At 36.0% G+C, this 22706-nt stretch overlaps 1 long non-coding RNA gene across 1 annotated transcript; it reads right to left on the bottom strand.

The window, feature by feature from the left end:
* Window positions 1-20770: 20770 nt before the first annotated feature.
* LOC147845279 (uncharacterized) lies at window positions 20771-21419 on the bottom strand. The gene is made up of 2 exons (XR_015484422.1): window positions 21289-21419; window positions 20771-21097 (listed from the first exon to the last, which is right to left on the bottom strand). It is a non-coding gene; the product is annotated as an uncharacterized LOC147845279 (long non-coding RNA).
* Window positions 21420-22706: the final 1287 nt, after the last annotated feature.

Genomic DNA, 22706 nt, shown 5'->3' with positions numbered 1-22706 from the left:
TGAAATGAACAAGTTACGGGAAATGAGGAATTTGATAGTTGCTTCATCGAGTTTATGAGGGGGTCATTATGCAGAATTGTGCATTCTTTCTGTCACTAACCTCTTAAGGCCCAAGTTGTTTTTTTTACATGCATTTTTTATTTCTCTTTGCTAGTTTGGCTTATAAAAACCTAATTAGAATAAAACCTAAGTATTATATTTTGATATCATGTACTTTAAGAGATAAATGATGTCCATATATGTGAACTTGTGGTCCCAATTTACTTAAAACACTTTTTCCTGAATTTTTTTGGAATTGTTTTAACTATCACAGAGTAAAAACAAAAATGTTTCCTCATTTTGGACAGTTAAAAACAGTGTTTTGGACATTTCATACGCTGCAATACAGTTGTAGGATGACACTGTATGTCTGTAAAAAAAAATAAAACATTCAAAGTATTTTAAATAACCACTTAAGAACTAAAATGTGCTGTCCACGTACGTGGACACTCAAGCCCTAGGAGGCTAGGCTTGAAGAAATCTTTAGGTTTACAAATGCTTTATATTTCAAAATTAAATGATATATTATTTGGACAATTACACCCTTTCCGAATCATCAATGTGGCAATAAATGTGCTTTAAAGGGATAGTTTACTCAGAAATGAAAATTTAATCACTATTTACTCACCTTATCAAGTGGTTATAAATAATTTGGAGTTTCTTTATTTCAGTGGATTTTACAACCCCAAATCAGACAAAGTTGGGACAGTATGGAAAACGCAAATAAAAAAATTAAAGTAGCGATGTCTTTGAGTTGTATTTTAATGCAGACAATACAACAAACATTATTTAACGTGTTCCTCATGATTTTTATAATTGTTTTTCAAAATAAACACGTTTTCTAATTTTTGGTTCTTGTAACACATTTTTTTTTAAGTTGGTAGACAGATGTTAAAACGGCAAAGCGTTTACCACTTTGTCATGTTGCCATTCCTTATCACAACACTTTTAGGGACCACAGTTCATGTTTTCACTGTGTGAGGGTTCATCCCAGACGCCTCCAAGCCCAGAAAAGTTGATGATGCTTCTGGACACTGTTAACATAGGGCTTCTTTTCGGTACAGTACAGTTTTAACTGCATTTGTGGATGTAACTACTTATTGTGGTACTCTGCAAATGTTTACCCAAGTAGTCTTGAGCTCATGTGGGGATATCGCTTAAAGATGAAGGCGAATTCTTGATGCAGTGTCGCCTGAAGGATCGGAGATCACAGTTGTTCAGCTTAGCTTGTCCTTTATGCACTGAAATTCCTCCGGATTCCTTGAATGTTTTCATGATGTTCAGCACTGTTAAAGGTGAAAAATCCAAATATCCTTTTCTCTTTCTTTGAGGAACATTGTTCTTAAACATTGCAATAATTTCTTCACATATTTGTTGTCAAACTGGCGATCCTTGGCCCTTCTTTGCTCCTAAAGAACTCGACCTTTTTCGGATGCTGTTTTCATATCAAATCATAATTACAGTCACCTGTAGACATCACCAGTTTCAAATCACATCATTATTTAACCAGTTTATATGAGAAAAATGGTTGATGGTCGCCTAAAACCAAGACCACCTCGGTCCAAAGTAAAATTGTCAAGCATTGACCGGTCTGAGGTGATAAAAATGTTGGGGACCACTAGTTTAAAGCACTGCATGGGCATTTACACTCAACTTCCATATGAATGTACTGGTAAAGCTTGCTACACTGTGCTCCCAAATTGCCAGTGGAAATATGCTATTTTGCACATCAACTTTTGAAAACAGCAATTGGATCAAGGAAAATTAAGAGCTAGATGACTACGCATGTCATGTACTTATTCTTCTGTTATTTTAGGGATCTACCAGTAGAGTGATAATAAAAATGGGCTGGCGACCACTGCTTAACTCTGGAGTAAGATATCTGAGGAACGCTGAAAACCTGTAAACATTGACAGCTTAACAAAGTAGGAAAAACTACTGTGGAAGTCAATGGTTGCAGGTTTTCTGCTTTCTTCAGAATATGTTCTTCTGTTTTCATCGGAAGAAAGACACTCTGGGCGTGTTAAGTAGTGGAGGGTGAGTAAATGATGACAGAATTTTCGTTTTTGGGTGAAACCCAAATCTCTTTAATTACGTGTGTAAAATTCCAAACAACACAAAACTGAGTTATTTCCAGAAAAAAAAAAAGCTTTATGGTCAGGTGGGCCGGCACCAGCTTGGAACTTTAGGGTGGGCCAAAAAAACAAAAAATGTTAATATATAAGACAACAATTATTTTAAAGGTAATAAAAAAATGTAAATGTTTTAAATGTTTTTTTTTTTAAATATTCTCTGTCATTTAAAAAAAGCAAACAACCTTTTATTTTAAAACTGTTATTTGTACTGCAGACTATATTTATCTCAGTCTTTGCTTGTTTAAGCAATGTTTTGCAAGAAAACTCCAGAAAGCATGTTGCTCTCGATGAACTATATGGGTGATTCTACAGGTACATTTAGTGACCAAAGCCTTTTCTTTTTCAGATTATAAAAAAGTGTTACATGTTACATTTTTAAATATTTATAAAATGTGTTCATCATTTGCAAAATGCACATTACCAAAAATCATGATTTCTTGATGTCCGAATTAGTCAGTGTATTTTTCCCTCGTGTATCATTGTGCAATCAAAAAAATGTTTTTTTGCTTTTCTTAAAAAAAAAAAATCACCAATATTTTAATTTTAAATGTTTGAACTGTAAATTGTCAATACTGTTACAACAATTACAAAAGGAAAACGGAATATTTCATTAATCACATATTAAAAAATGTTTAATCCTGATTTCATTAGTGTCATGTGATCTTTGTATTTGTAGCAAGTACAATGTTTGGCTAAAAAGTTCAAATGACTGTCAATTCAGTTCCAATTTAGTAACTACCCATTAGGATTTTTCTTGCCATGATTTATTGTTATTTTTGCACAGAGTAATTACATAGTTAACAAACCATATACAAAATTAATATATAATAATATATATATATATATATATATATATATATATATATATATATATATATATATATATATATATATATATATTCCTTAAAATTAAAACATTTTAATCATTTATGATGGGCATAAGCTGAATTGTAAAATCTAAATATGCTTTCTATAAGATACTGGAAATAATTGCTAAAGAGTTTTATTCCTTAACTTTTGTAAAACGTAAAATATACAGGGAGTGCAGAATTATTAGGCAAGTTGTGTTTTTGAGGAATCATTTTATTATTGAACAACAACCATGTTCTCAATTAACCCAAAAAACATTAAGATCAAAGATGAATATTTTTGGAAGTAGTTTTTAGTTTGTTTTTAGTTTTAGCTATTTTAGGGGGATATCTGTGTGTGCAGGGGTCCGTTCTTCGTACGTGGATTACTCAGTAAACTGGATTTGGATATTGACGATTTGACAAGATCAAGGATCGTTTCGTTCTTCAAAGCTGATCCGAGAGTTGTTGTCATGGCAACAGTTCTGCTAGGTCAAACCTGATCGGGAGCAGGTTCAATTCATATAAACAGGATTAGATCGGCTCAGTTCAAGCAAAGATAATACAGAAAGTATGTTCCGAATTCTGATATTTTCTTACAGTAGTAGTTATATACACTTGGGAAAATGGTACATATTTTTTAACTATATATATATATATAAAGTTATAGTCATTATTAATAAAACGTATGCAATCTGCACCCTCGAAATAAAAGTACAAAGACAAAACTTATTGATATGAACTTTTTAGATCGCTTTGGTACAAATTGTGTATAATAGAAATGCACAATATGTGACTTTTTTTTTAAAGCAATAATACATTTATGCAGTCATAAACATGTTTTGATAGTTAATATGCCGGTGATTTGATGCTTCACAAAAGTTGCAGACACCTTTACCAATATCAAAATGCTTTTGTAAACAACCAGTTATTCTTTACACCGATTAAAAAACGGCTACTATTATAAAGAAAATCTTTTCTAAATGTAGAACTAAATACATTGATTTGTGAAATACATGCCTGCAGCTCACAACAAATGTGGAAAGTTCTTAAGTGTCATATTTAACAAGCCGTTTACTGCTAATTTGGTGTAATTTTGCTCACATGGATAATTGAATATTAATCAGATGATGTCATTACGCTGCTGCGCCGTCAGCCAATCGTTGCATTGCTGATCATGATTTCGAGGATCGATAGATCTGACCTTCATAACAAACGCAGCGATCTCAGATCAGTTTATCCAGACATTCTAATCTGATTCGCGAATTTGTTTGAAGAACCAAATTAGCGAGAGATCAGTTATCAAGATTAAAAGATCCAGGATCTGCCAAATAATCTCAGATCATTTAAGCGAGTTACGAAGAACGGACCCCAGGTGACTATTACTGTGCATAATTATTAGGCAACTTAACAAAAAACAAATATATACCCATTTCAATGATTTATTTTTACCAGTGAAACCAATATAACATCTCCACATTCACAAATATACATTTCTGACATTCAAAAACAAAACAAAAACTAATCAGTGACCAATATAGCCACCTTTCTTTGCAAGGACACTCAAAAGCCTGCGATTCATGGATTCTGTCAGTGTTCTGATCTGGGGTCCGTTCTTCGTACCTCGCTTAAATGATCTAAGATTATTTGTCAGATCCTGGATCTTTTCATCTCGATAACTGATCTCTCGCTAATTTGGTTCTTCAAACAAGTTCGCGAATCAGATTAGAATGTCTGGATAAACTGATCTGAGATCGCTGCGTGTGTTGTGAAGGACAGATCTATCGATCCTCGAAATCATGATCAGCAGTGCAACGATTGGCTGACGGCACAGCAGCGTAATGACATCATCTGACTAATATTCAATTATCCATGTGAGCAAAATTACATCAAATTAGCAGTAAACGGTTTGTTAAATATGACACGTGATAACCTTCCACATTTGTTGTGAGCTGCAGGCTTTACACTTTCATGTGTCAAGAGTATTCATCATGTATTTTAATGCAAATCAATGTATTTAGTTCTACATTTAGAAAATATTTTCTTTATTATAGTACAGTTTTTTAATCGGTGTAAAGAATAACTGGTTGTTTATAAGCATTTTGATATTGGTAAAGGCGTCTGCAACTTTCGTGAAGCATCAAATCACTGGCATATTAACTATCAAAACATGTTTATGACTGCATAAATGTATTATTACTTTTAAAAAAAGTGACATATTCTGCATTTCTATTATACACAATTTGTAATAAAGCGATCTAAAAAGTTCATATAAATAGGTTTTCTCTTTGCACCACCAGGTGACAGTCTTTGTACTTTCATTTCGAGGTTGCAGATTGCATAAGTTTTATTAATATGTATAACTTTATTTATTTTATTAATAACTATAACTTTATATATATAGTTAAAAAATATGTACCATTTTCCCAAGTGTATATAACTACTACTGTAAGAAAATATCAGAATTCGGCACATACTGTCTGTATTATATTTGCTTAAACTGAGCCGATCTAATCCTGTTTATATGAATTGAACCTGCTCCCGATCAGGTTTAAGCTAGCAGAACTGTTGCTATGACAACAACTCTCGGATCAGCTTTGAAGAACGAAACGATCCTGGATCATGTCAAATCGTCAATATCCAAATCCAGCTAACGGAGTAATCCACGTATGAAGAACGGACCCCTGTTCACCATCAACATCAGCAACCACAGCCTCCCAGACACTGTTCAGAGAGGTGTACTGTTTTCCCTCTTTGTAAATCTCACATTTGATGATGGACCACAGGTTCTCAATGGGGTTCAGATCAGGTGAACAAGGAGGCCATGTCATTAGTTTTTCTTCTTTTATACCCTTTCTCGCCAGCCACGCTGTGGAGTACTTGGACACGTATGATGGAGCATTGCCCTGCATGTAAATCATGTTTTTCTTGAAGGATGCAGACTTCTTCCTGTACCACTGCTTGAAGAAGGTGTCTTCCAGAAACTGGCAGTAGTACTGGGAGTTGAGCTTGACTCTATCCCCAACCCGAAAAGCCCCCACAAGCTCATCTTTGATGATACCAGCCCAAACCAGTACTTCATCTCCTCCTTGCTGGCGTCTGAGTCGGACTGGAGCTCTCTGCCCTTTACCAATCCAGCCACGGGCCCATCCATCTGGCCCATCAAGACTCACTCTCATTTCATCAGTCCATAACACCTTAGAAAAATCAGTCTTGAGATATTTTATGGCCCAGTCTTGAAGTTCCAGCTTGTGCGTCTTGTTCAGTGGGGGCTTTCTTACCTTGGCCATGAGTATTGCACACCTTGTGCTTTTGGGCACTCCAGTGATGTCGCAGCTCTGAAATATGGCCCAAGTGGTGGCAAGACTTTTCTCAGTTCATGGGCAGTTCTCCGTTCAGTTTATTTTGCGCCTTGGTTTTTCCACACGCTTCTTGCGACCCTGTTGACTATTTTGAATGAAACGCTTGATTGTTCGATGACCACGCTTCAGAAGCTTTGCAATTTTAAGATCACTGCATCCCTCTGCAAGATATCTCACTATTTTTGACTTTTCTGAGCCTGTCAAGTCCTTCTTTTGACCCATTTTGCCAAAGGAAAGGAAGTTGCCTAATAATTATGTGTAGCAGTTTTACTCTGGTTGTGTTTTTTTTTTCCAATAAGGCGACAGCGACGTTGGAGGTCTTAAGTTTGGTTTATTCTGTAAATAAACAGAGAGCACAATAATATGCTGAAATGTCTCTCTCTTTTTCCACTCAGGCTCGCGTTAGCAGAGCGAGAGAACATGCAACCAACTCAGTCAGCGGCGAATTCAACACTCTTTGCATTAATAATAGCCAACAAATTGACAAAAACAATAGGTAAAAGAAAATAAATACAAATAAATAGACCACAGAAATTAGCAGTAAAGAATAAACATTATAGTATACATCAGATAAGTTGTAAAAGGAATATAATGTTTCACTGGTCACTACATTAGTGAGCAATAGAATCAAAAATAGTGTCAAATATCAGCAAAGATACACAAATAAACATTTAACACTGTAAAATACATTAATATATGCAAAATTATATTGCTTTGCAAACAGACCTCATTTTACACAACTTGTATAATTAGATTTCAAACATCACTTAACAAAACATAATAAACATACCTGTAAATAAACAGAGAGCACAATAATTTGCTAAAATGTCTCTCTCTTTTTCCACTCTGCCAATTAGAAAGGAAAGTCACTTTAAGCACTCAAAATGTGATTATTTACATTCATCTTCGATACATCATAGTTTTATCACGTTTATACATTCACTGTCCCATAAAATAACTCAGTGAACTCGCTTGAAAATCCTTACCAGGCTCGCGTTAGCAGAGCGAGAGAGCATGCAACCAACTCAGTCAGCGGCGGATTCAACACTGAAGATGGCGCTGCCTGCCCACACACCGCATGAGTTGCTGTGTGCGCCACTAATATGTGCTCTCCATAAACATTTGCCAACATGGTTCCACATAAAAAAAACATCTCCATCAAAACTACATACAAAACATTATAATTAAGAAAAGAAAATATAAAACAAAAGTAATTAAAAAGTAAAGTTTTGATGAAGTTCACTAATAATTTGCATTGGTATATTTTATACTTATTAGCTCAGCTACATATGCACACCTGATATAGGGTGTTGATGTCATTAGACCACACCCCTTCTCATAACAGAGATGCACATCACCTAATATTCTTATTTGGTAGTAGGCTTTCGAGCCTATACAGCTTGGAGTAAGACAACATGCATAAAGAGGATGATGTGGTCAAAATACTCATTTGCCTAATGATTCTGCACTCCCTGTACATGCAATATATAATTACCCATATCGCTTTAAAATAGTAATCTTTACAATAACTGTAGTTTTGTTACTATGCTGGAATTTTAAGATGATACCTTCAAAAATATCAACATTCGATACCATTTTCTATATTTTGTGATTAAAAATAAATCTTAATACTATTATTAAATCATTTTTTAATGCACCAGAGCCAATATAGACGTTAGTATTTTTTCTAACTAACAAAACTAATTTTTGAATAGCAAATCTTTGCATATTAGCCTACTTGTTCGTGTTAGATAGTTAATAAATGATCATTTATAGCATAATAAAAAAAAAATGTTCAGTGTTTATTTGGCATATAGCATGTTTTAATCGACACACACATGGCGTTTCGCGTGCTTTATCATAGCACTCTGTGTGTGTGTTTGTGCGCGTCTTGCTCCCTGAAACATCTTGAATTATCAATATTTATTTTATTCAAAGGGCGAAGCAGTGGCGCAGTAGGTAATGCTGTCGCCTCACAGCAAGAAGGTCGCTGGTTCGATCCTCGGCTCAGTTGGCGTTTCTGTGTGGAGTTTGCATGTTCTCCCTGCGTTCACGTGGGTTTCCTCCGGGGGCTCCGGTTTCCCTCACAGTCCAAAGACAGGTGGTACAGGTGAATTGGGTAGGCTAAATTGTCAGTAGTGTATGAGTGTGTGTGAATGAGTGTTTGTGGATGTTTCCATTGCATTACACTACCATTAAGCACAACAGTAACAGTTTTAGATATCTTGTGTATGATTTTGACTTTTTTCGCTTGTCAGTTGAAAAGTCCAACAACAGAGGAGATCACATATGATAATTTGAGAGATTTAAAGGGAAAAAAGGACAACCCGTCAGTAGTCACGGCCGGTTACACGGCTTTCGTATTTAAATAATGGAGTCAGTGATATTGAAATGAGTTCAGTTACTTCTCGATATTGATTATACAGATGAGGGACACGCAGCAGCGCGCGTCAAGAAAAGAGAGCGTGTTTAGAGAGAGATTCTGTGTGGATATGAGTCGAAATATTGATGATTTTGACTCAAACTGCAACAAAGTGCTTTGCACTCGTGTTTGGATTTTGTATGTTGCACTTTGCACGAACTTCTCTAATGAAACTGCCTGTGATTTGTCCGTTTCTGTGCGTCATTACAGATAGTGAACTTAATATTTGCTCTCTCTGTGAGAAGAATGCTATAATGTTTAAGCGGGCCCAATACATTTCCCGAATATCCTACTCAGTGCTGCTGAACTGCTTGTGTTCTTTAAGACTTTCTATTGCATTAATTAGGCCACGACTGCATGAACTGATTTAAAAGGAAAGTGCGTTTGGTAATGCGCACAGAAACCTTCGCTCTATGACGAATTAGTTTATCTTTCATCTTTTGCAGCCTGATATGTTTAACGTTAGTAAAACAGAATACTTTAATCACGATTGTAAATTACCCTGGCTTGCCAACACATGTTTTTTGGAGCTCATGATCACATCTTATGCTGCTTTCTCAATTATGAAACGCATCGGAAAATAAATTGTCGTTATCTGATGTAGGGCCTGGGTATGCCAAGATTCTGATTCAAGATTCCCCCCCGGCCCCATATATATATATATATATATATATATATATATATATATATATATATATTTTAAATGATTAACCTTTCATTTGTCTGTTTTCATAAAGCCAAAATGGCAGTTGTGTAAAAAGGTAAGAATCAAAAGATAATTAATGTGGCCTAAGTTCTAATCTAAGTTTGAAAAATATATATTTTTAGACATTTCGCCAAACAAAAAAAAACAGTTCTGTAGAAAGACCCTGGGGCTATTTTTAGAGCTGTCCCTTACAAAACTTTGAAACACATCGAACATTTAAGGAACTAAAATGCCAGAATAAATGCAAGGGTTTTGATTTTCACTTCTGCATCTGCAGCGAGGAGCAGCTGTTCTGTTGTTGTTGTTTTAAATTTGCGAGGATAAAATTCTAAAGAATCCATCTCTCCACCTACGCTATAAAAAGTGATATGAGTAAAAAAATGACCATGTTACTTTAAAAGCGATGAGTTGAATTTACTTAAAATGAGTGTAAAAAAAACTTAAAACTAGAGTTCAAATTATTGTCTTATTTTCAGAAATAATTCAGAATGAAGTGAGGTTCAAACGCAGGTTTTATTGAACAGGGAAGGTCAACAAAGGAGCAAACAGATGCATACAGGCAATCCAGAATCGTAGTCAAAGTAGCAGGTGGGTGGTCAGAAGGCAGGCAGCAGGCAACGTAATACAAACAAAGCAAAGGTCAGACACGGAAGACAAGGCAAGGAAAACGTGTTATGTTCACAGTGACAGATAAACAAGACTCAGCATTGAGGGTGTCAGAGTAGGCTGTATATATGTGAGTGTAATCTGTCCATGAGCAGTCATGGTTGTAGGGATGTGCGCACCTCTGGTATTGTCTGTATTGTTGTCACGTGCTTATGTTTTGCCAGCTCCACGTGCATTTGTTGTGGTGTGTCAGTGTTGTTGTGGTCACGTGGTTTCGGCTGAGCGGCAGTCCCTTGCTACATTGTCAGTTCGTTATTGTTGTTCATGTTACTATGTGATCTTTCTCTGGATTTCTGGACTGTTTGCCTGGTTATCGGCTGAACTGTGGATGCTTTTGGCTCACGTTTTTCCAACTCTTGTTTTCACTGTTTTTGGACTCTTTTTGCTGTACTATTTTTGACCACGGGTCAATAAAAACACTTGCATCTTGGATTCATCTGAGTATTATTATTGTTATTATTTACTTTGATATTTACGTCATTTACTGTTTCCTCCTCGCCTTAATTGGAGAATCTGGGCTGCAAACGCAAGAATACAACCAGAGAAAGAAACAGTCTTAACACTCTATTTATGGTCAGTTACCATAACATGAAACTCTTTTATAACTCAAAATTCTGATTTAATAACTCCGAATTCTGACTTTATAATTTTGAATTCTGACTTTATAACTCGCAATTCTGACTTTATAACTCGCAATTCTGACTTTATAGCTCGCAATTCTGATTTAATAACACGCAAATCTGACTTTAAAACTCCAAACTGACTTACTAACTCTGAATTTTGACTTTATAACTCGGAATTCTGACCTAATAACTCGGAATTCTGACTTTATAACTTTGATTTCGGACTTACTAATTCCAAATTCTGACTTTATAACTCAGAATTCTGGCTTTATAGCTCGGAATTCTGACTTAATAACTCAGAATTCTTACTGTATAACTCGGAAGTCTGACTTAATAACTCAGAATTCTGACTTAACTCGGAATTCTGACTTAATAACTCTGAATTTTGACTTAATAACTTGGAATGCTCACCTAATAATTATGAATTCTGACTTAATAACACGCAATTCTGACTTACTAAGTTTGAATTTTGACTTACTAACTCACAGTTCTGACTTACTATCTCGCAATTCTGACTTAATAACTCGGAATTCTGACTTTATAACTCCGAACTCTGACTTACTAATTAGGAATTCTGACTTTATAACTCTGAATTCTGACTTAATAACTCTGAATTTTGACTTATTAACTTGAAATGCTGCTCTAATAACTATGAATTCTGACTTACTAACTCGGAATTTTGACTTATTAACTCGGAATCCTGACTTAATAACTCGGAATTCTGACTTTATAACTCCGAACTCTGACTTACTAACTCCGAATGTTGACTTTATAACTCGGAATTCTGACTTAATAACTGTGAATTTTGACAATAACTTGAAATGCTGACCTAATAACTCGAAATTCTGACTTAACACACACTTCTGACTTACTTACTTGCAATTCTGACTCACTAACTCAGAATTCTGACTTAATAACTTGGACCTCTGACTTACTAACTTTGAATTTTGACCTACTAACTCGGAATTCTGACTTAATAACTCTAAATTTTAACTTAATAAATTGGAATGCTTACCTAATAATTATGAATTCTGACTTAATAACACGCAATTCTGACTTACTAACTTTGAATTTTGACTTACTAACTCGCAATTCTGACTTAACTCGGAATTCTGACTTACTAACTCGGAATTCTGACTTTATAACTCCGAACTCTGACTTACTAACTAGGAATTCCGACTTTATAACTCTGAATTCTGACTTAATAACTCTGAATTCTTACTTAATAACGCGCACTTCTGACTTACTTGCAATTCTGACTTACTAACTCAGAATTCTGACTTAATAATTTGGAAATCTGACTTAATAACTTTGAATTTTGACTTACTAACTCGGAACTCTGACTTGATAACTCGGAAGTCTGACTTTATAACTTGGAATTCTGACCTATGAACTCGGAATTCCGACTTAATAACTGAATTTTGACGTAATAACTTGGAATTCTGACCTAATTACTCACAATTCTGACTTACTAACTTTGAATTTTGACTTACTAACTCGCAATTCTGACTTAACAACTGTGAATTTTGACAATAACTTGAAATGCTGACATAATAACTCGGGATTCTGACTTATTAACTTGCACTTCTGACTTACTAATTCGGAATTTTGACTTACTAACTTGGAATTCTGACTTACTAACTTTGAATTTTGACTTACTAACTCGCAATTCTGACTTAACAACTGTGAATTTTGACAATAACTTGAAATGCTGACATAATAACTCGGGATTCTGACTTATTAACTTGCACTTCTGACTTACTAACTCAGAATTCTGACTTACTAACTCTGAATTCTGACTTTATTACTCAGAATTCTGTCTTACTAATTCGGAATTCTGACTTAATAACTCGGATTTCTGACTTTATAGCTCTGAATTCTGACTTACTAACTCCAAATTCTGACTTAATAACTTGGAATTCTGACTTTAAAACTCGCAATCCTGACTTAATAACTCGGAATTCTGGCTTTATAGCTCGGATTTCTGACTTAATAACTCAGAATTCTGACTGGATAACTCGCAATTCTGACTTAATAACTCAGAATTCTGACTTTATAACTCTGTATTCTGACTTAACTCTGAATTTTGACTTATTAACTTGGAATGCTGCTCTAATAACTATAAATTCTGACTTACTCAGAATTTTGACTTACTAACTCGGAATTCTGACTTAACACACACTTCTGACGTATTAACTTGCAATTTTGACTTACTAACTCGGAATTTTGACTTACTAACTCAAAATTCTGACTTATTAACTCGGAACTCTAACTTTATAACTCGGAATTCTGACTTAACTGTGAATTTTGACAATAACTTGAAATGCTGACCTAATAACTCGGAATTCTGACTTAATAACACGCACTTCTGACTTACTTGCAATTCTGACTTACTAACTCAGAATTCTGACTTAATAATTTGGAAATCTGACTTAATAACTTTGAATTTTGACTTACTAACTCGTAACTCTGACTTGATAACTCGGAATTCTGACTTTATAACTTGGAATTCTGACCTATAAACTCGGAATTCCGACTTAATAACTCTGAATTTTGACGTAATAACTTGGAATTCTGACCTAATAACACACAATTCTGACTTACTAACTTTGAATTTTGACTTACTAACTCACAATTCTAACTTAATAACTGTGAATTTTGACAATAACTTGAAATGCTGACATAATAACTCAGGATTCTGACTTAATAACATGCACTTCTGACTTATTAACTTGCACTTCTGACTTACTAACTCGGAATTTTGACTTACTAACTCTGAATTCTGACTTATTAACTCGTAACTCTGACTTTATAACTCGGAATTCTGGCTTACTACGAATTCTGACCTAATAACTCGCAATTCTGACTAACTCAGAATTCTGACTTACTAACTCTGAATTCTGACATTATTATTTAGAATTCTGTCTAACTAATTCGGAATTCTGACTTAACTCGGAATTCTGACTTTATAGCTCTGAATTCTGACTTACTAACTCCAAATTCTGACTTAATAACTTGGAATTCTGACTTTAAAACTCGCAATTCTGACTTAATAACTCGGAATTCTGGCTTTATAGCTCGGAATTCTGACTGTATAACTCTGAATTCTGACTTAATAACTCTAAATTCTGACTTAACTCGGAATTCTGACTTTATAGCTCGGAATTCTGACTTACTAAGAATTCTGACTTTATAACTTGGAATTCTGACCTAATAACTCTGAATTTTGACTTAATAACTTGGAATGCTGACCTAATAATTATGAATTCTGACTTAACACTCAATTCTGACTTACTAACTTTGAATTTTGATTTACTAACTCACAATTCTGACTTATTAACTCGGAATTCTGACTTAATAACTTGGAATTCTGACTTTATAACTCCGAACTCTGACTAACTAACTAGGAATTCTGACTTAATAACTCTGAATTTCACTTATTAACTTGAAATGCGGGCGGCGCAGTGGGTAGCACATTCGCCTCACAGCAAGAAGGTCGCTGGGTTGCTGGTTCGAACCTCGGCTCAGTTGGTGTTTCTGTGTGGAGTTTGCATGTTCTCCCTGCCTTTGCGTTGGTTTCCTCCGGGTGCTCCGGTTTCCCCCACAGTCCAAAGACATGTGGTACAGGTGAATTGGGTAAGCTAAATTGTCCGTAGTGTATGAGTGTGTGTGTGAATGTTTCCCAGATGGGTTGTGGCTGGAAGGGCATCCGCTGCGTAAAAAAAACTTGCTGGATAAGTTGGCGGTTCATTCCGCTGTGGCGACCCCGGATTAATAAAGGGACTAAGCCGACAAGAAAATTAATGAATGAACTTGAAATGCTGCTCTAATAACTATGAATTCTGACTTACTAACTTGGAATTTTGACTTACTATCTCAGAATCCTGACTTAATAACTCGGAATTCTGACTTTATAACTCCGAACTCTGACTTACTAACTCCGAATGTTGACTTTATAACTTGGAATTCTGATTTTTTAACTCAGAATTCTGACTTAATAACTCTGTATTCTTACTTTATAACTCAGAATTCTGACTTACTAACTCGGAATTCTGACTTAATAACTCGGAATTCTGACTTAATAACTCAGAATTCTGACTTAACTCTGAATTCTGACTTTATAGCTCGGAATTCTGATTTAATTACTCAAAATTCTGACTTCATAACTTGGAATTCTGACTTAATAAATCTGAATTTTGACTTAATAACTTGGAATGCTGACCTAATAATTATGAATTCTGACTTAATAACATGCAATTCTGACTTACTAACTTTGAATTTTGACTTACTCGCAATTCTGACTTAACTCGGAATTCTGACTTACTAACTCTGAATTCTGACTTTATAACTCTGAATTCTGACTTAATAACTTGGAATGCTGCTCTAATAACTACGAATTCTGACTAACTCAGAATTTTGACTTACTAACTCGGAATCCTGACTTAATAACTTGGAATTCTGACATATAAAACTCTGAACTCTGACTTACTAACTCCGAATGTTGACTTTACAACTCGGAATTCTGATTTTTTAACTCGGAATTCTGACTCTATAACTTGGAATTCTGACCTAATAACTCGGAATCCTGACCCAATAACTTTGAATTTTGACTTAATAACTTGGAATTCTGACCTAATAACACACAATTCTGTCTTACTAACTTTGAATTTTGACTTACTAACTCTGAACTCTGACTTAATAACTCGGAACTCTGACTTAATAACTCGGAATTCTGACTTTATAACTCGCAATTCTGACTTACTAAGAAGTCTGACTAAATAACTCGGCTTCTGACTTTATAACTCGGAATTCTGACTTTATAACTCCGAACTTTGACTTACTAACTAGGAATTCTGACTTAACTCGGAATTCTGACTTTATAACTCAGAACTCTGACTTACTAACTAGAAATTCTGACTTTATAACTCAGAATTCTGACTTCATAACTTGGAATTTTTACTTAATAACTCGGAATTCTGAATTAATAACTGAATTTTGACTTATTAACTTGGAATGCTGACCTAATAACTATGAATTCTGACCTAATAACACGCATCTCTGACCTACTAACTCGCAATTCTGACTTACTAACTTGCAATTCTGAATTATTAACTCGGAGTTCTGACTTATTTACTCGGAATTCTGACTTAATAACTTGGAATTCTTACTTTATAACTCAGAATTCTGACTTACTAACTCGGAATTCTGACTTAATGACTTGGAATTCTGACTCTATAACTCTGAATTCTGACTTACTAACTCCAAATTTTGACTTTATATAACTTATTTATTTATTTATTTTTAAACATTGCTTCACTTGGACATTAAGTTTAAGTGTTAGGATTATACAAATGTATCATTTAAAATAATAAAAAAATTATTATAATTATATATTCTGTTTAGTGTTTTTAATTTAAGTTGAAGCATTTTTTCAGCAACTGAGATATCTTAAGAGTCAGTGACATGAGACTGAAGTGACAGCTTGTTCATACCGTATATGTTTAAGACTTGGACTAACTGGCATCTCTATTTTTCATATGCAACACATTCTGTAATGACAGGTTCTCTCGTTTTAGTTTTCCCACATTTATTACAGCAGCCGGTCTTATGTTTTCCTGTTCTGAACCTTTATTGATTTAGCAAACAATCACAAACACGCAGCCTTGTTATCAGCACATCATTCCTTCTATTACCAAACTTATTGCTAATAACACCCACACATCCTTCAATACAATACCTTTATCTCCATTATCCCACTCCCTCTGCCCTTTCCTACCTATTTCCTTCGCAATCATGCCTTTCACTTCAGGCTTTTTTAACATTTTTATTTCTACTTGATTATGTTGTAATATTTGTTTAGCGAGTTGATCTGCCTCTTCATTGCCTACTACTCCCATGTGACCAGGAACCCACAAGAAGCTCACAAAATGTCCACAGTGTCTTACTCTAAATAAACCTTGAACACCTCATTCACCATGTCCTGTCTTGCTTTAGATCAGGGGCGTCCAAACTTGGTCCTGAAGGGCTGCTTTCCTGGAGAGGTTAGCTCCAACTTGCTTTAACACACCTACCAGGAAGTTTCTAGAATATCTAGTAAAAGCTTGATTAGCTGGTTCAGGTGTGTTTGGTTAGGGTTGGAGCTAAAATCTGCAGGACACCGGCCCTCCAGGACTGAGTTTGGACACCCCTGCTCTTGACATTCTACTAATTAAGCTATTTAGTACTGACAGAGAGTCTGTGCATATTACTGATCTTAAAGGTTGCTCTTCTTCTATCCACTAAAGAGCGAAGAGCATAGCTACTATCTCTTAAGTGAAAACAGATACAGTCCAAAATTCTTTTTGATATTTTAACTTGAAATTTTGGGAATGTACTGCAGTTTTCTCAGATTTATGGTCTTTTGAACCATCCATCTGTACAGAGTTGTAATATGATTGAATGATGTATTGCTGCAGTGCTTTTTCTGTGTTTTTCCTCATATAAATATGAATCAACTGCTGGCATAGGAAAAAGCCAAGAAGGAATTGCAGACGTTGGCACAGCAGGGGCTATATGTACCACGTAAACCCTCCTCCCTTACTGAAAAAACAGCTTAAACCAGCCTGGGCTGGTTGGCTGGTTTTAGCTGGTTAACCAGCCTGGTTTTAGAGTGGTTTTGGCCATTTCCAGGCTGGTTTCCAGCCATTTCCACCCTGGTCTTAGCTGGTCAGGCTGGGAGATGACCAGCTAAAACCAGCTTGACTAGCCTAGCCAGGCTGGGAGCCCAGCTTTATGTCCAGCTTAAAACAGGCTGGTCAAGCTGGTTTTAGCTTGATTTAGCTGGTCATTTTCCAGCCTGACCAGCTAAGACCAGGCTGGAAATTGCTAAAACCCCTTTAAAACCAGACTGGTCAACCAGCTAAAAAGAGCCAACCAGCCAAGGCTGGTTTAAGCAGTTTTTTTCAGCAGGGTCATTTGCTGTCCATCCAAAACTATCCATCTTTTTATATTCCCAGCATTCCTTCAACTGGATGACTTGGCTTTTTATGTTTACCATCTAATCTTTATCTTAAGATATTTCAGATTATCTTATATATATATATTTCACCCATCTCTACTTGTATTGCTGTTATAGCTGTTGTTCTTAATGCTCAGTCGAAACGCATTGTTTTATTATTTGTGTTTTACTCCCCTAACAAATCTCTTCTTCTTAGTTTTTTGGCGAATTGCATTCTTTATGCATATCGCCACCTATTGTGCTAGTTGTGCTACTGGATTCTGTCATTGCTCTGCCCCAATCCATGTCGAGCTAGTGTTTTTGCCATACTGATAAACTTCCGTTGACCTGTTATCGTGATCATTTTTTCCCCCAATTTATATGGTTCCTTTTAGGGTGCTTTCACACCTACACTTTTGTTTCGGAACGTGTCTCGTTAGCCCGGTTCGTTTGGTATATGTGAACAGGGTAATCGCGCTCTGTTCCGCGCCAAAGTAATCGCTCCGAGATCGCTTGAGTGAGGTGGTCTCGGCTCGATTGAAACAAACCCTGGAGCGGTTCGATTGCAGTGAGAAAGCGATCCGATCCGAGCGCGGTTATATCACAGTGTTTTATGGATATGTAATAGGCTTACGGCTATATGAAGAGAGAATTATGAGAAGGGCGGGAAATTTCGTGAGTCTCCGGATGCCCGCAAACGAGTGATGATCTCCCGGTAATCTCGCGTCTCCCTCCTGGTCCTCAACTAGGCATCGTTGCGTACCCTTCTCAGCCCTCCCGACCGCATCTCTCCTCAGACACGTCGCGCGCGCACCCTGTCAATCACCACCAAATCACCACCTCTCCTGACAGCTGAGCGGGACGCTGCAAAATAAACCCTGACACTCTGACCAATGGGAGGAGAGTTTACTCACACGTGACTTGTTTTAGCTCTTTTGGTCCAATTAGAAACTTTGCAGTGTGAAAGCGAAGCGCTCCAAGAGCAAAGAGCAACAATGTAACAATTGTAATCTGTTTCGGAACAACTGAATCGATTCACAGGTGAGAAAGCACCCTTACTCGCACGCGTCCATCAGAATCGGCAGGCTAGCGCAGAAGCTCCATTGAATATACTGGGGTAAAATAAATGCTAATATTAAAAAGACATGGCGGGGGAAATGTAATTTAATGCAGTGCTTCTTGTACAATCTGAGATCCTCTTTAAATCGGATATCACTCAGCCAGTGGAGATCACTGATTTTTAAAGAAAACAAACCTTAAATGTGCTGATTTTGCAATGGCATACACAGGCCCGGCGCTACGAGGGGGCAAAGGGGGGCATTGCCCCCTCAGAAAGAGTTTGTGCCCCCCCCCCCAGTTTTTATTAAGTATTGTTCACTCAAACTGAAAATTCTTTCTGTCATTAATTATTAACACCCCCGTGTTCCAACCTTAACACACATTTAAATATTGTAAAATATATGACATAGTAATTGAATTATGAAAATGGTGAGATTAAAGCTAGTCCTATAGTTCAGAGATCCGGTCCCCGCGTCAGGTCAGGTGCGCCCGTAAATAGCCGTCAAAACGCGCACACAGGAGGCGCACTCAACTCACAAGGGAGAAAAGTGGGTGACATGATAGGAGTGTCACGGGTAGAAGAAGGAGTGAACTCAAGTGCAGAACACAAAGTGTTTATTAAGGAGAAAGTCTTTGCAAAGGAACAAAAAACCCAATCGGGTGAGTGCCGGGGGAGTGCCGTGGAAAAACAGTCCAGAAACAACGGGAGACTCGTTCACTGGCAGCCCTGGACACAAATATGGGGTGAGTAACAGACCGTTATACACACACACCAACGACAACAGACTGACAAACATGAAGGGAAATGCCGTGCTATAAATAGGAACAAAGGGATGAGAAACAGGTGGAGCGAATCACTCCGATGACCTGTGAATACTAGAAAAGCAGGTGACTGAAGGTAATCTGTAACATTGAACTGGAGAGAGTGAGAACTAAGGTACGGTGACAAGGAGCAGCTTAATTCATTACATGTTTTGGTTAACTAATTCTTTAAACACAACTCTCTTGAGCTCTAAAAGGAAAAAAACACATAAGAAACTTGCTGTTAATTTTAGCAGAGACGCAACTGCCAGTCATTTATTAGTTCGGGAAGATGTAGCCTAATAAAAATGTTTTAATAAAAACAAATAGTTCACTGCACAGTCCCACAGTAGGCTACAATATAAATAATATTTTAATTTATTTATTAATATTATCATTAATATTATTACAATTAAGCTAAAATTGACAAAACGCAGAACTCTTTGAATGTTTGCTTTCATTTTGCTAAAAAGCGCACTTTTACAGTTGTGTAGAGAAACATCCCATTATGCAGCAGCAGTCAAGGTATAACACTTAATAAATGCCTTTTGCGTTTATTAAGTCAAGTTTGCAGTGTTATAAATGGAATAGGTATAGTGCTTAAGTGGATTTACCGCGGATCAACCGAGAAACCTCTCGTGCTGCAGGTAGGCAGAATGATAATCTTTTAAAAATATGTAATTTCGGCTATACTGCTATTTGCTCATGCAAAATTAAACAACACAAAATATGTTGTAGATCTATTTTAAGAGCTAAAATACAGCATATCGAGTTTGTTTTGACTTGTAGCCCTAAAATGAAAATAACCTGAAAACAAGCTATTAAAAAAGGCTTAATAAATAAAATAAATAATAAATAAAATGACGGGTAGGCCTAGTAACCTAATGGTTTATGATGGTTTACAATATATCACGAAAAAAAGCACACTTATGATAGCCTAAGATAAATCTTTGTTTTTACATTTAAAACGATGAATAAAAAAGTTACATAGCATATTGAGTTGCGTGTTATCCGTGCCAAAATTTAACCAATTTTCACGGTAATTACATGTGAATTTTGGTATCTTTTTTATGTAACCCATCAGATAATGATGAGTGAATAATAGCCACAAAACTTAATCAGAACTCTATGACTCATTCAAACAGTTTTTATTATAAAGTACAAAACCAGTTACTCGTTAAAACATTGCATAAATGGGGCAATTTCAATTTAAAAAAGAGAATGCTAAAGTAAGCAACACAAAATAACAAAACATTCAGGGCAAACCTCAGGCCTACAACGGGGCAGGACGAAGTGTGAGAAGATGCAACAGATGAGAAGCTCTTAACTCCCAGTAGCACAGCAATCACACTACAGCAACCACAGCACTCCAAAAATATACACAAATCACCACAAACCATTAAAGGGTCCCACCACCTCACCAGTGCCAGTCACACCCACGGAGGAGACGAGCGGCTGCCCTTTAACACACAAGAGTAACAAAACAAACCAAAGAAAAAGTTACAATAATATTTGTACACAGCACACAACAAACAGGGCCTTTCACCTAAATCAACAAACAAAAATAGTAACAATAGTCGTGCTAGTCCTTACATAACTGGACCTAACCGAAAGGAATTAAAACCCAACCCAGAGTTTCTTCTTAGAGAACCTTTTGAATGTAATTCACACAAGTAGCATATCAGTTAAAATCTGCCGACTGTGTCACCAGGCCAATCACCATTAACACGGGTGGGATTCTGCTTGATACCCACTTGTTTGTAGCCTCAATGAATGACAACCAAAAGCACGCTATGCTGTTGTGCGTCTATTTATAGCGTGTACTGACACCTATTACGCTACGTTACGCTCTGCTACGGACTTATGGGAAATGTAGTGCCAAGCCCATACGTCGCCCCATCACATTTAGGTATTTTATTGGCTACACTAATGCATTAAAACGTAACTAAGTAATTGTTTTAAATGACAGTAGATTGTAACCTTTAGGTTTTCCCTAACACTGATGTTGGTTGGGTAATACGTGAAGCAGGATGACTCGGTTAAGCTGATTTGACTATATTAATTTACCGGTTAAACGAATAGTCTGATCGTGGGTCAGCTTGCATGTGTGGCCATAATTTGACGTCTTTACCTAAAACTTTAAACATTCATAGGCCTGTTATTTGAAATAAAACGGAAATAAGGAGAATAACATGTGATTTAAAGCACTCGTTTGGCACTGAAGCTATGATCCGTCTGCATTAATAAGCGGTATGCATTACTATCTTTAATAAAATTCGTAATAGCGAAACTGCATATTGTTATTACTATTAAAACGTAGCCTATATTACTGCCTTGGGTCAGTAACTTAGGCAGTAATGCAAAGTAATAATAAATGTGAATAAATAGCCTAAATGAAAGAAACAAGGCACCAAAATCAGTCACCAGGTCTAGTGCCCCCCTATGCATTTAAAATGCCCCCTCAGTTTTGACTTCCTGGCGCCGGGCCTGGGCATACAGTTGACCGGAAGCGATTAACCCAGGTTACTGGCAAATTCAAAGTCCTATTAGCATACTTCGGCATATACCCTATTGGGTGTGCCTAGGATCCTATTGGTTCACTGGAGTTTTAATAGGTATAGTTTGTAGCACCTGATTAAAATATACACATATATAAATGCAGTGAAATCTCGTTTAAATTTATGTAATTTAAAATAATGTTATAATGACATAAAACTATTTTAAATTATGTATTTCGTATACTGATGTACAACTAAAGGCATGTGTAAAGCTTTTATTTTAGATAGCCTACGACGTGCTACCACTTCTTATGTAAATATATGTAACATATAAATGCATAAAAACATCAAAAAGACATCATTTAATGTTTACAAACGTTTCAATTATTTTAACGATGCGTATCTTTAACTTGTAGTTACCGATAATAATGCTACTAATATGGTTAGTGTTGTTAAAATGTCAAGACTGAGAATAGACTATAAAAAGCACCAAATTTGATTGTAATGTGGAGAAGTACAATAGTTTTTGATCAGGCATTCAATGCAGATGATCCATTGGGGTCCTAAGCGG

This window comes from Danio rerio, chromosome 4, assembly GCF_052040795.2.
Source record: "Danio rerio strain M-AB ecotype USA chromosome 4, GRCz13ab, whole genome shotgun sequence".
Taxonomy (NCBI): domain Eukaryota; kingdom Metazoa; phylum Chordata; class Actinopteri; order Cypriniformes; family Danionidae; genus Danio; species Danio rerio.
Note: the sequence above shows the minus strand (reverse complement) of the source record. Positions and strands in the feature narration are given on the sequence as shown.